Source organism: Alosa pseudoharengus, unplaced genomic scaffold, assembly GCF_046254945.1.
Source record: "Alosa pseudoharengus isolate Yale_2024_CS ecotype anadromous, Long Island Sound unplaced genomic scaffold, YU_APseudo_1.1 YU_APseudo_1.1_scf_8, whole genome shotgun sequence".
Classification (NCBI taxonomy): domain Eukaryota; kingdom Metazoa; phylum Chordata; class Actinopteri; order Clupeiformes; family Clupeidae; genus Alosa; species Alosa pseudoharengus.
Genome location: NW_027468870.1, coordinates 25,696,622 through 25,709,785, shown reverse-complemented (window position 1 = coordinate 25,709,785; position 13,164 = coordinate 25,696,622). Strand labels below are relative to the sequence as shown.

The following is a 13,164-nucleotide window of genomic DNA, read 5'->3' as shown; positions in this document are numbered from 1 at the left end:
AGTTGTTTCATAAAATGACTCGTGCTTGGAAATGATGTCACATCCATGTAAAAACCCGAGCTGGTTGCATTCCAGTTACGCCGTGTTCCAGTTGTCTCGTCAAGCGATTTGGAGCTCAGGTTAGGCTGTTGGTGAAACCTTTTACTACTGTAGAAGTTTCGTACCATTCAGGGCATTATTAGTGGGGTAATTTACGAGATACTCTGTTGGTTCCATAACCGCCTGCACAAGCCATTTGTGTCTGTATTCGCCTGATAGCGCTACTCGAACAATGTTCAACCAAGGGAAAACAGCTTCTGGGAGGGTGTTTGGCTCGAGGTCATGGTGCAAAGGACCCTAGAGTGAAATTACTCCGAACCATCACTTTAAGCAAAAAAAACAGCTGATTTTTGTTGTTCTGTCGGAGCATAGTGTTGGTTTCAGTGAATATGATCAAAAAGATCTTGCCTACTGCAGCTTTAATACAGTAACTATACATGTACTTCATTATCCACCACTTTGTGAGTGAGTGAATAGCCTAGATTGTGAATGGCTGAGATGTGCTGCCTAGATCATTAATTGGAACATTTACTTTTAAAAAACAGCCTGATGGTGTTGATAACAAAGTGTTGATTAAAATAAAGTCCTCTACAATGTCTGCAGCAACGAATTTGCACAAGGCACAACTTGCTACACTGAAGAGTGATTGTAGCCTGTTTTCTACATTTAGCTTTCCAAAAACGGGGGGGGGGGGTGTGGGGGGTTGGGGGGTGCAGTCAGTGTTTGTACCGGATCAGTGTTTGCATATTTAACATGTTTCATACACGTGTTCCAACACTGCATTTCGGTCGTTGCTTTTACCTTACCGAAAGCCTATGCATGCCAGAATGTATCCACTAGCCTGCCTGCCTGCCTGCCTGCAGCCTACTTCCAAAACTCAAAAGCTGCTTGCTGTCAGATTCGGTTCCGAGGACACAAGTTGCCAATTGTGTATCAACAACACTCAATAACAGTTTATGTGATGTGTATGGCAAGCCGATTGAGCATTTATTCAGATATCTTGATATCAGGCATAATTGTCATGTACATGCAAGCCATTTCTGTCCACTAGTTAACTAGTGAGCCATTTCTGTGTGAACTTGTTAACTAGTGACAGCCAAAATGCCCACTAGTTAACTAGTAAGGCCCAAATTCTCTCTAGTTAACTAGTTCATATGTTTCATATCTTACTAGTTAACTAGTAATGCTCAGCATGTTCACTAGTTAACTAGTGGACATTGAAATGTGCACTAGTTAACTAGTTTAAAGACTTCTATATTTTACTAGTCAACTAGTAAGGTACAAAAATGTTTACTAGCTGACTACTGAATGTCAAATTCTCACTTGTTAACTTCTATGTAATTTGGCCAGCCGCTTGAGCATTTATTCTGATATCTTGATATCAGGCCAACATGCAAGCCATTTTTGTCAACTAGTTAACTAGTGAGCCATGTTTGTGCACACTAGTTAACTAGTGACATCATAAATACCCACTAGTTAACTAGTGAACACATTTTAGCTTCACTAGTTAACTAGTGAGAGCCGGAAATGTCCACTAGTTAACTAGTAGGCCAAAATGCATACCAGTCAGCTAGTTGAAGGCTTTTGGGTTTCACTAGTTAGCTAGTGACAGCCAAAAATGTGCACATGTTTACTAGTGAAGGCAAAACTCCTCACTAGTTAACTAGTTGGAGTAGGTCAATGTCACTAGTTAACTAGTGAACCATAAATGGCTTACTAGCTAGTTAGGTGATGCCAGCAGGCTCACTAGTTAACTAGCTGATGCATCCTTTGTCCAAACTAGTTAACTAGTGAGGTCATAAATGTATACTAGTAAACTACAAACCTATTCAAAGTGCCTGGATTTTCGATTATTTAATTACCTGTGTTATTAGGTTGACATTGTCTGTAGGCTAGGCCTTTTTTAAATTTATACAGGCAACTATTGGAGTGCTATGATACCCAGATATGTCCTCGCATGATGCTTGAAATTTCCATCCACCCACAAAATATCTAGTTCCTTACACATTTATTGAAAGTGCCATGGTTTGTGGTTGATTGGCTTGTTGTATTGCATTAGCACTATCCATTAGCCTGGCGAGCCAGACCCACATTAAAATGTATGTAATTTGCTGCCGCTAGGGGCGCGTCTAGATTTCTAGGCTAACTATCCATAGTTCCTTTCTCCAAATGTAGCCTATACTTAGCTTATTAGTATTTTAAATTGACTTATCCTCCTGAGACCGAATCCATAGACCTATGTCCTCTGTAGTGGACATAAGTTCTAGATGCATACCCCTTTACCCCTTTGAGCTATTCTATCAATTCCTGTGGTCTTTTAAAGAGGACATACTGGGCTTTCTAATGATATATCATGTGATTGGCTGGGTTGCTGGGAACCTCCTCTTTCTTGTTCTCAAAAATTGTTGACATCAAAACAAGCACATTTTATGGAAGGAGGAGAGAGTTTTGAATTTTGAAAGAAGTTAAGTTATTTACATTTTGAAATAATAGTGACTTTATGAATGTTCATTATAATGGACACCAGGACCAAAATATTTTGATTTTTTGGGGAAATTTAGGAGATAATTTGTATAGGATGAATGAGGGGGGGTCAGATTTGGAGCTCTCAGGTGATGAGTGAGTGAAACAGAGATTAGGACTATGAACCTGTGCCTCAAGAAGATAGCGAGGAAGAGTAAGACTAAAAAATGAATTATCGCAGATGAAAGAAAAACATGAAAATGAAATGAACAATCCAGAAAAAAGAAATACAACGGTCCAAAAAGGCAAATAAAGTAGTCTAGAAGGATAAATAACCTTTTCCCTTATATTTGGTTAAGTTTACCCTTAATACCACTAAAAGCATAATTTGTCCATTTTTGTCTATTTTCATGGCTACCTTTTCATACTAAAACGGTCCTGTTGTCCACCACAGGGGACATGCTATAAAATTTAAAATTAAAATAAATTAAAAAAAAATAAAAATTGTAAGATAATAATAATAATAATAATAAGCTTTATTTGTATAGCACCTTTCATACAGAATGCAGCTCAAAGTGCTTAACATTTGAAGCATGTAACAAAATAATAGTCAGTCAGTCATTATCAATCACATTTCTTCATTGCTGGGGCTGTTTATGATCCACTCAGCAACATATCCAAAATATAGAAAATTACATGTCATAAGACTGGCAGCCTTAACCCTCTTACCCCCCACAAGCATGCCATATGGCAACTGTGGCAAGGAAAAACTCCCATATTCCAGGAAGAAACCTTGAGCAGAACCTGACTTAATAGGGGGAGCCCATCTGCTTCTGGCTGGCTGCGCCCTCCAATAGCAGCAGATGTAGAATAATCTGAAAAAGTAGTCTACAGGATAAGACGAGTTAACTAAAAGCTTTCCTGTACAGGTATGTTTTCAGATCTTTTTTACAAATATTTACTGAACTCGCCTGCTTGATGTACAGAGGCAGGGTGTTCCATAGTTTTGGGGCATAATGGATAAAAGCAGCTTCTCCACTTTGTTTGTGGAGCACTTTGGGTACGATTAAAAGATTAGAATTGGATGATCTAAGTTTCCTTTGTGGTTGATAAGATATTAAAAGCTCAGAGATAAATGAAGGTGCTATGCCATTCAGAGCTTTGTAAGTAATTAACATAACCTTAAAATCAATTCTATAGGAAATAGGGAGCCAGTGCAGTTCAGCCAACACAGGGGTGATGTGTTCTCTCTTCTTAGTCTTGGTTAAAAGTCTAGCCGCAGAGTTCTGCATGAGTGCCAATTTCTTTAGATGTTTTTTGGGAAGACCAGTGAAAAGTGCATTGCAGTAGTCTAACCTGCTAGTGATAAAAGCGTGAATTAGTTTTTCTGCATCTTGTTGAGTTAAAAAGGGCCGCACTTTGGCAATGTTTCTCAAGTGGAAATAGGCTGTTTGAGATATGGGGCTTAAAACTTAACTCTGCATCTAAGATGACACCGAGGCTTGTTACTTTTGGTTTGACCTGGTGTGCCAAGTTCCCCAGATTACTAAGAACAATATCTCACTTTAGTTTTGGTCCCACCAAAAGTACCTCTGTTTTGTCATCATTTAGTTTCAGAACATTTTTGCTCATCCACTGATTAATGGAGGTTAGGCATGCAGTGAGGGAGCAAAGGCCATCTGGGTTAGTTGGCTCCACAGAAATATACAATTGGGTATCATCTGCGTAGCTATGGAAGTTTACATTATGCTGACTTATGACGTTTCCCAATGGAAGCATATATAGGGAAAATAGCAGGGGACCAAGGCAGCTCCCCTGGGCCACACCAAAAGGCAAGTCATGTTTTTCAGATACATGATCTCCTAGACTGATATAAAAATCTCTGCCAGTAATGTAGGTTTGAAACCAGTTTAGAGCATTATCAGAGAGACCCACCCACTTCGCAAGGCGGTGAATTAGGATGCTATGATCAATGGTGTCAAATGCCGCACTCAAATCCAGAAGAATAAGGATTGAGACTAGAGCCCGACCGATAAAGGATTTTGAAGGCCGATACCGATACAAATATTTGTTGATTTAAAAATCCGATATTCCGATATATCGGCCAATATATATATATTTTTTCAGAAACGCGCAACAAAACATTAACAGATTTCCCTAACATTAGTTATTTGTAGCTATTTATGAGTATTGACTAAAATAATTTGATAATGCATTTCAAAAACAAACTTGTTTATTTTTAAATAATATTGTCACAGTGGAACAGAGGAACATCGAAATATATTAAAGTTCTGATAAATAAAATGTATAAAAATAGAAACTTAAGATATGAAACTTAGTTTTTTGAACAAAAACACAATAACAACAACAAGTTTCATAAATATAACTTTGAACTAAGACTCAATAATTACAAAAAAATATAATACAATCATTTGTATTATCATTAAACAAGATAAATGTCACTCTTAAATGTTTGAGTGTGCGTGTGTAATAATTAGTCCCTATTGCCTTATAAGCTACCTTATAATTACAATGTCAGCTTGCTTATCCCTTTACTTTTAAAATTATTTCCATCAAGCTACATCAAACCATTTTCAATCATCAGTTGCTGCCTGCCTTCTAAAACCTACTATTTAGTGATCTAAATCCATTATGTAACTCTGCTGCGGCTGAACGACAGTCTGAAGCGCACACTTGGCGTCATTGGATTTCACACACGTGTAAAAGAAAAGCTAACTTTTATGCACAAGCTACGTTTTGCACAAGCTACGTTTGATACTTTTTCTCTATGTCTAAATGTTTACTCCTCTCACGTCTAATTTACATTTTACAATGCAGGGACTGTAACTACAGATATACTAGTAATAAATCATTACTTTATTTAGGCAGAATAAGTTCATTGTGGTTTCCAAGCTCATAATGTTAACGTTAGCGGTCTTCTACTGATATTCATAGCATTAGCTAGCTTTGTGGTTAGCTAGTCTATGATGAGCCCTAATTTAGCAATGGATAACGTCATACTGCAAATTGTAAAACATACGCTTTCAAAATTACAGGCCGGGGAGAGATGATACGTCTCACTGCTATAACTGTCACGCTATTAAAGAAATACATCTTCAGTCACATTGTCAAAAGTTTAAAGGACAGACAGTCAACTACACTGTAACAACGTAACGTAATTACTAGCTAATTCCGCTTCACTCTCGGCTTATTTAACAGCAGCAAAACTGGACATTGTTTTCACGAATTTTGTCATGCTTATTTGAGTTAAGAGAACTGATGGGGATGTTTTTTTAATTGTTATTTCAAGCAATGTATGTCTCGTGACCAAATCACCATGAACACACTTCACTGATGATCTCACTCGCGGATAACTGGTTCTCTGCCCGACTCTGGCTGGATCAGCAGGTTGCAGGATGTGTGGCACGTTATACACGAGTGTTGCCAGCAGGGACGGTGTAGAGTGCCCTCTGGAGGACAAACTATACAACGCCAACACTCATGACATGGTTGAAGGGTGTTTCGTCCGTTTTTATTTTATTTTTAAAATATTCATTTATCGGCCATTATAAATGCCGATACCGATAATTTGGAAAATGCCTAATATCGGCCGATAATATCGGCCCGCCGATAGATCGGTCGGGCTCTAATTGAGACTTTGTTTGAGTCAGTAGCCAGTCTGAGATCATTGACTATTTTTACTAGAGCCGTTTCTGTGCTGTGATTTGATCTAAAACCTGATTGGAATTTTTCAAGGATACTGTTTTCGTTGAGGAAGGTATTTAACTGATTATAAACAACTTTTTCAAGTACTTTGCTCAGGAACGGTAGATTTGAGATAGGCCTGTAGTTGCTCAGATTGGTATGGTCAAGATTTGACTTTGTAAGTAAAGGTTTCACAACAGCGGTTTTAAAAGCAGTTGGAAATATACCTGTTTCTAATGAGGTATTTATTACCTTGAGAATAAAGGGAGCTAAGCTATCATATACTTTTTTGAGGAATCTAGTAGGGATTGGATCTAAAACACATGTTGAGGAGCCGGTTTGAGTTATAATTTTATCAAGCTCAGATTGAGTAATAGTGCTAAAGGACCTTAATTTTGGGGGGCTGTTTTTCGGTGTACTATCAAACATATTACTTGTGTTACCAAAAGCCTCCCTTATAGAAATTACTTTGTTTTTGAAGAAGTCTGCAAATTCTTCGCATCTTAGAGAGGATGCCTGACTGAGTGTATCAAAAGGTGTTTGATGCAATAGCCTAGCAACACCCTAGAGTTTCCACTGTTTTCAGCAATTACCTTAGAGAAGTGGTTCCTTCTCTCATTCCGAATAGCTCTATTATAATTTGCTATTTTTTCTTTTAGAATGGCACGGTGAACCTGTAACTTAGTTTTTCTCCATGTTCTCTCAGCTTTTCTACATGATCGTTTTAGATCATGGATATTTTCGTTCATCCAAGGTGTCAGTTTGCTACAGGGCCTTTTTTTAGTCTTTAAGGGTGCCACTCTATCAAGCATAGCGCCTAATTCATGATTGAGAGCCTCTACCATTTGATCAATGGGATGATGTAAAATATCTAAATTTATGGAGTCTATAAGAGCTATGAACTGCTGTTCTGCTCTAATGTCCAAGAGTCGCGATTTGATTGCAATTTCGGGATGAATTTTTGGAGTATGTAGTACTATATTAAAAGATACACAATAATGATCAGACATATTTATATCATTTACTGATAAGTCTGTGACTTCTATCCCTCTAGAAATGACTAGATCGAGGGTGTTGCCAAGGTTGTGGGTGGGTCCTGTAACATGCTGCTTTAGCTCTAAACTGTCCAACACATTAAGGAACTTACTGGCTTTAGCATCAGTTGTCTTATTGACATGAATATTAAAGTCGCCATTTACAATTATCCGATCATAGCTAGTGATGATGAGCGACATAAGTTCAGAAAACTGGTCGAGAAAGCCAGCCCATAGTTTAGGAGGGCGGTATAAGGTTAATAGAAGTACAGCTGGGTCAGCCTTCAGAGTGAGGGCAATGTACTCAAAGGAAGCGAATTCAACAAAGTTGACTCTAGTGCAACTATATTTGTTTGAGAGAATGGAGGCAATTCCACCACCTCGTTTGCCTTGTCTAATTGAGTGGAAGAAATTTTAATTTGGGGGACAAGTTTCAACAAGAACAGCTTCGCTCTCTGAAGTCAGCCAGGTTTCAACAAGAAACAGAAAATCCAATTGTTTTTCACTAATAAAATCATTGATTGCATAGGTTTTGGTAGTAAGTGCACCTATATTCAGTAAACCCATGTTAGCTGAAAATGCCTCTGGCTTTTGAGGAATATGCTGAGGTATGGAAAGAATATTTGTTAGGTTTCTAGTTTTAAATTTGTCTTTTCTTTTTACTATACGTTTGGTAGAAATCAAGGTTGGAATAGAACTATAAGCATAAGTCATGCTATTGCATGAAGCAGCTTGATCTATGGTAGTAGTATTGTATGTTACCCTGCAGAAAACATTCTCAGACCCATCCACATGTATAATGTCATTCGAATCAATACCTGGGGGGCGTGAATCTGTAATATTTTCTACAGAATGTCAATGCCTCAGTGTGACGCTATGTTGTAGCTAGCATGTTTTGCACTGCAAAGCGGTACAAAACATGACCGCCGCTCAGTCCTGCACATTCTCTCCACAAAAATAAAGCTAATAGCTAATAAGCTAAGTATAGGCTACATTTGGAGGAAATCACAACAAAAAAGAAATTGTTGGACACTTTTTTTTCTTGGTTCCCAGGATACTTTGTTTGTGCTATTGATGTTTGTGCGTGTTGGGGGGGTCCCCCATGAACAGAATTTCACAAAAAAATCCACAAGTGTCATAATGATGACACTTACACCTACACAGTAAAAACAGAAGTGTTAATTTTACTCTTTAAGAGTTGAATTTAACTCTGTGTCAGATAACATTTGGTCCCACCCTAAACTAGTGTAAAATTTACTCTGTAGCCAGTGTAAGATTTTCAGAGTTAATTCTACTCAATATTGTGTAAAAATCAACAATGACCTGTGTAAAAATATTTAACACTGTAGTCGAATTACACTGTTAAGAGTAATGTGATTACACTTTATAGAGTTAATTTAACTACAAATTTACTTAAAAAAAAACACACTTTAAAGTGTAATAATATTTACTTTTAATTTCTCTACAGTGTTATTTTTAATGTAAATCTTATGATGTGGTGTTACTGAATTACAATAATGAACTAATATCTAATGAAAAGAGAAAAACAAAAACACAAGATGACAGCACCAGCATTTATTGTAAATATGTGAATTCACATTGCAAACACATTGCCCTCTTGCTTTGTCTATAAAAACAAAAATAATAACACTTAAAAATAAAATACTACACAATGCTTACCAAAGAAAAGACAAGGACTTCCTTGGTCACTTTCGATTTTTTTTTTGTGCTTGCAAAGAAACATCAACTAACGCACAATTCTTGCACGCAACTTGACAACTCTTGGAGTCTCCTTTGTTTCCCCCAGATCAATGGTATAGATAGTTGTTTGCACAAAAGTGTAAAAGCTGCTCAAGGAAGAACTGTACGACATACCAAAGACACATAATGGGCTTTAAAGAGTTCGTCAAAAGCTCCCACTGAACCTGTTGCCTTGCATTGAAGCGCATGCTTGTCAATCACAACGAAGTAGGAGTGAATGCTGCTCTGTGTGGATCCCTGGGCGAGAAGGTAGGGCTGAGTACTTTGGGTGATGTTGTCTAGATGCTGCTGCACACTGGTTCCAACCTACAACAAAATAAATTCAACAGAATTGTTTTAGTAACTAATCTCTAACAATAAATCAGATCACCTCAAACTGTGCATGAGATTGAAGTGATAGGAAATATATATTTTAACAACTGCCAAGCATACCTTTTGAAATCTGATGAGCTGATCTATAGCTTGAGATGCAGACATCTTTCCCAGACTCTTTCGACCTTGTGCAGATGGTGGTAGCAGATGTAGCAGCAGCAAGATGGCAGACATGTCACGGTCCCAGCCTACAAATAAGTAAAGAAACATCTGATTAACATTATGCCATAATAGTATTCAATTATCAACTTGCACAATTACCAAAATGTGTACTGCAGACCTACATAATCAACAATATGAAGTAAAAAGGTTTGATTCTTACCATTCTCAACTTGCGCAGCTGACTCAGCATTGTGCATCAAATCCAAGGCTCTCCTTTATTACTTTTGCTTTGAAAGTGGTTGGCCACCTCTCTAAGAATTTGTTGGCTGTGGTCTCACCAAACAGAAGTCTGAAATCTTGTTCCACCTGCAATGCAACACACATAGACATGAGTGATGAGTGATAACTGATGCTGCATTGGATATATTAGTGATGCAGCGAACTGAGATGTCGTACCAGTCCTGGTGTGTCCAGAAATCGTGGAAAGACCAATAAGACATCTGATGATTTGTTTTCATCATTGACCATTGCTTGCCGATAAATGAAGGTCGTTTTCATCATCTCATGGACAGTGTCTTCATCAGCAGAGTGTCTCAAAACACTAATAGCTGCTTCCACATCCTCATCAGATGGCACTTTGTCAAAGGTGAAGGGTTGTCGACCATGGCCTGGCCCACCAACTTAAGACAAAATACAATGTCAAAGACTTTCTGCACAATCCACAAATCACCAACATCATTGTTACTGATCAGTAAACATACCTTTTGGAGATTTGCTGACTGAAGCGCATCTTTCCTCTGCAGTTTTTGTTTGTAAGGTCTTTAATCGCCATGCAAGGTATCCAGAACCACTCTTCGGATCGTAGTAATGCTCCTATGTGATTATAAATACATTACACACAAAAGAGTACTACAACAGTTCAGAGAGTGAATACGTGCATAATGTTGCAATGGCCCTTATACTTACATATCATGTTGTGAGTATGGGTCTTCCAGATAGGGAAACAAGGCGACTATCCCCTGGGCATAAGTCACTCCGACACTTTAGGGGGGTGATGTCCTAGCATATGAATTCAAAGATAACATCTTTCAATTGATATTGTACAACCCAATTTACATTACTGTTACTGTAAATAATAACAATGTTTCTTTCAGCCCATCTACATGTAATGCTTACCCATGTGTTTCTGTCATCTCAGCAGCAAGTATGTTAATCATCTGTCTTCTGGTGGCATCTGTCAAAGATTTGTTTTTTGCATAATGAGTTCACCACCAGGCTTTGATGTTAGAATTTCTTCAATCAACTTTAGGTGGAATAAAATGCAATTTTAGTCATTTTAAAACCATATTTAACACTGAAAATAGTTATTTAAAAAACACTTCCCATGATATGATACAACATTCAGACTGGACTTAGCAGCAATTTCCACTACCTACCGTTTTTGCCTTATAGTTTATTCGGCATGGCCTTTTAGGATGGCTTTGTTCACCAGCGGCTGCTTCTTCATTAGGGTCACACAGAGAGAAATTCTGAACGACGGTGTCATCAGATGTTACTAAGCATGATGATTGAGAGGCAGCTGTTAATTTGTATAAAACATAGAAATATATTACATGAGGCTGTTATTTTTAAGACGATAAATGTTCTCATTCCAGCCTTTAAACTAAATAAACACATTTCGAAATTGTCTGAATGAGTACCAAGTCCTTCATCGCCTAGAATGATACGAAAGGTTCCAGGTGATTGCTTCAATACTTCTTCAAAAACCCCTGAGTCAACTTCTGTGTCAGACTGGTCATACACCTTAATGTCTGGCTGTCTGCTCTCTGGTATGTTGAATTTTAGGCAAACTGGTTCAAAAAAAAAGAAAAAGGGAAATAATTAAATGATGGTGATCCCCATGTTTTTCCTTCTTGCAAGAACCAAAGGTCAAATAACAATTATTTAAGTTAGCCTCATGTATTCACAAAAATGTTTAAAGACAAAGTTAACTAGTTCTCGTAATATAATAGGTTAATGCTGTACTCTTGCAATAGAGTGAGATATTGCTTTAATCTAATGTAGCCTACTCACCTTCTTTCAAGAAAGCATCAAATGTTGGTTCAGACAGCTTCACATATTTTTGCTCTCCCCTGAACTGAACACGCAAAAGCATTGTGCACCTGTTGATAGAGGTAAAAATATATATCAAAAATCATAATTTAAGCTAGTTCAACTAAGAGAGTTACCTATTCGTTTTTCTATGCAAAATAGAGTACACTGTAACTACAAAGGTTACAGAAGGCAAAGTCGTGCTGGTTGAATAATTTATACTCCGCAGCAAATTGGGTGAAGTGAGCTAGCTAGCTCATTCATTAGCTATTTCAATTCGCTCTGGTTTCTGTAAACAGTAACAGTTAAAATGGTTAAGCCACGTTAAACGAACCCATCATGCAATCAGTGAACTAAGTTATCGTTTTATAACACTAACATTAACTATGAGACCAATAGTATGCTAACAGTAAAGTTACCAGCATGAAAACGCTAGAATAGAATAGTGTTGGGAAACTAACGTTAACGTTAGCGAACAAAAGCTAAAATCTTATAAAGGTTGTGTTGTTAGCGACTGAGCTAACGCTGTTTTAAGCATTTACCATTCTTACCAACTTCATTGATGAAAATATTGCAACACTAACAACATCCACCATAAAGAAAGACAGAAAAGAGTTACTGGATGCTAGCTTGCTTATAGTAAGCTAGCCTACATTCCCTTGTCGTTACACCATGACAAGCACAATCTATCTTCAGACTGCCAACGTAACGTTAGCGGCTTCAAACGAATTGATTAAGTTAACATTAACGTTACCTATGCTTAGCTCTAGAAAACGGACAGTGGGCCTATTTCTTACCTCAATGCGGGGAAAACCTTGGTCTGAACTGATGTGTCGAACATTTGAACTAATGCCCAATTTGCCAGCTGATAACGTTAACGAACTCACTAATTTACAAGGTGGGGAGTTACCGTTACCGCCATATGGAAATCGTCGACATAACGATAGAGATGGTTGCTTGCAACTAACACAACAAAAAAAATAGCCTATGTACATTTGAAAAAAGACCGGTTTGTTGTTCACAACACAGAAATGTTAACATTACTTACCTGACAATATCAGTTGGCTACTCCTTCGCAGTCGTCCTTCAGCCTCGGTAGTTGGCCTACAGCAGCAGAGTGGCGGGTAACCTATTCATCACTCTGTAGAGTTGAATTTTTCACTGCATGTCTGCAGAATTTTACTCTTACTTTTAACTCCACTGATAGAGCAACTTTACTCTCCAAAATGTTGAAAATACTCCATCTGGGTTTAAATAACTTTACTCTGAAATATTAACACCCCATTTTTTACTGTGTACACTTAAAATTCTGTGCAGTTTTGAACCTGTCAGACAAACACACACACACTCACAAGAGAACATACACACACACGCACACATACAGATACATAAAATACACACACACAGGCAGGCAAGCAGACACACGCACACACACTATTACGCCCAAACACATACTCACAAGCGAAAACTCAGAGAACAGAGAAGCACACATATAGACAAAAGTAAATGCACACATGTGTAACCTGCGTTGTGTTGAACCTGCGCGATTCAGCCCTGCACACGCCCGGACTCGAACCTGTGAACTGCAGCACCTCGG

At 37.9% G+C, this 13,164-nt stretch overlaps 1 long non-coding RNA gene across 6 annotated transcripts; it reads right to left on the bottom strand.

Annotated features, from left to right (window-relative positions):
- Positions 1-8,801: 8,801 nt before the first annotated feature.
- On the bottom strand, positions 8,802-12,865 carry LOC143111492 (uncharacterized). Of its 6 annotated transcripts, none has more exons than XR_012984534.1 (11): positions 12,616-12,865; positions 11,550-11,638; positions 11,177-11,326; positions 10,913-11,055; positions 10,653-10,779; positions 10,443-10,535; positions 10,238-10,349; positions 9,933-10,156; positions 9,697-9,842; positions 9,435-9,562; positions 8,802-9,308 (listed from the first exon to the last, which is right to left on the bottom strand). It is a non-coding gene; the product is annotated as an uncharacterized LOC143111492 (long non-coding RNA). The 6 variants fall into 6 exon arrangements; XR_012984535.1 differs by lacking the exon at positions 12,616-12,865 and adding an exon at positions 12,365-12,597; XR_012984537.1 differs by lacking the exon at positions 12,616-12,865 and having other exon boundaries at positions 10,913-11,031; positions 11,550-12,298.
- Positions 12,866-13,164: the final 299 nt, after the last annotated feature.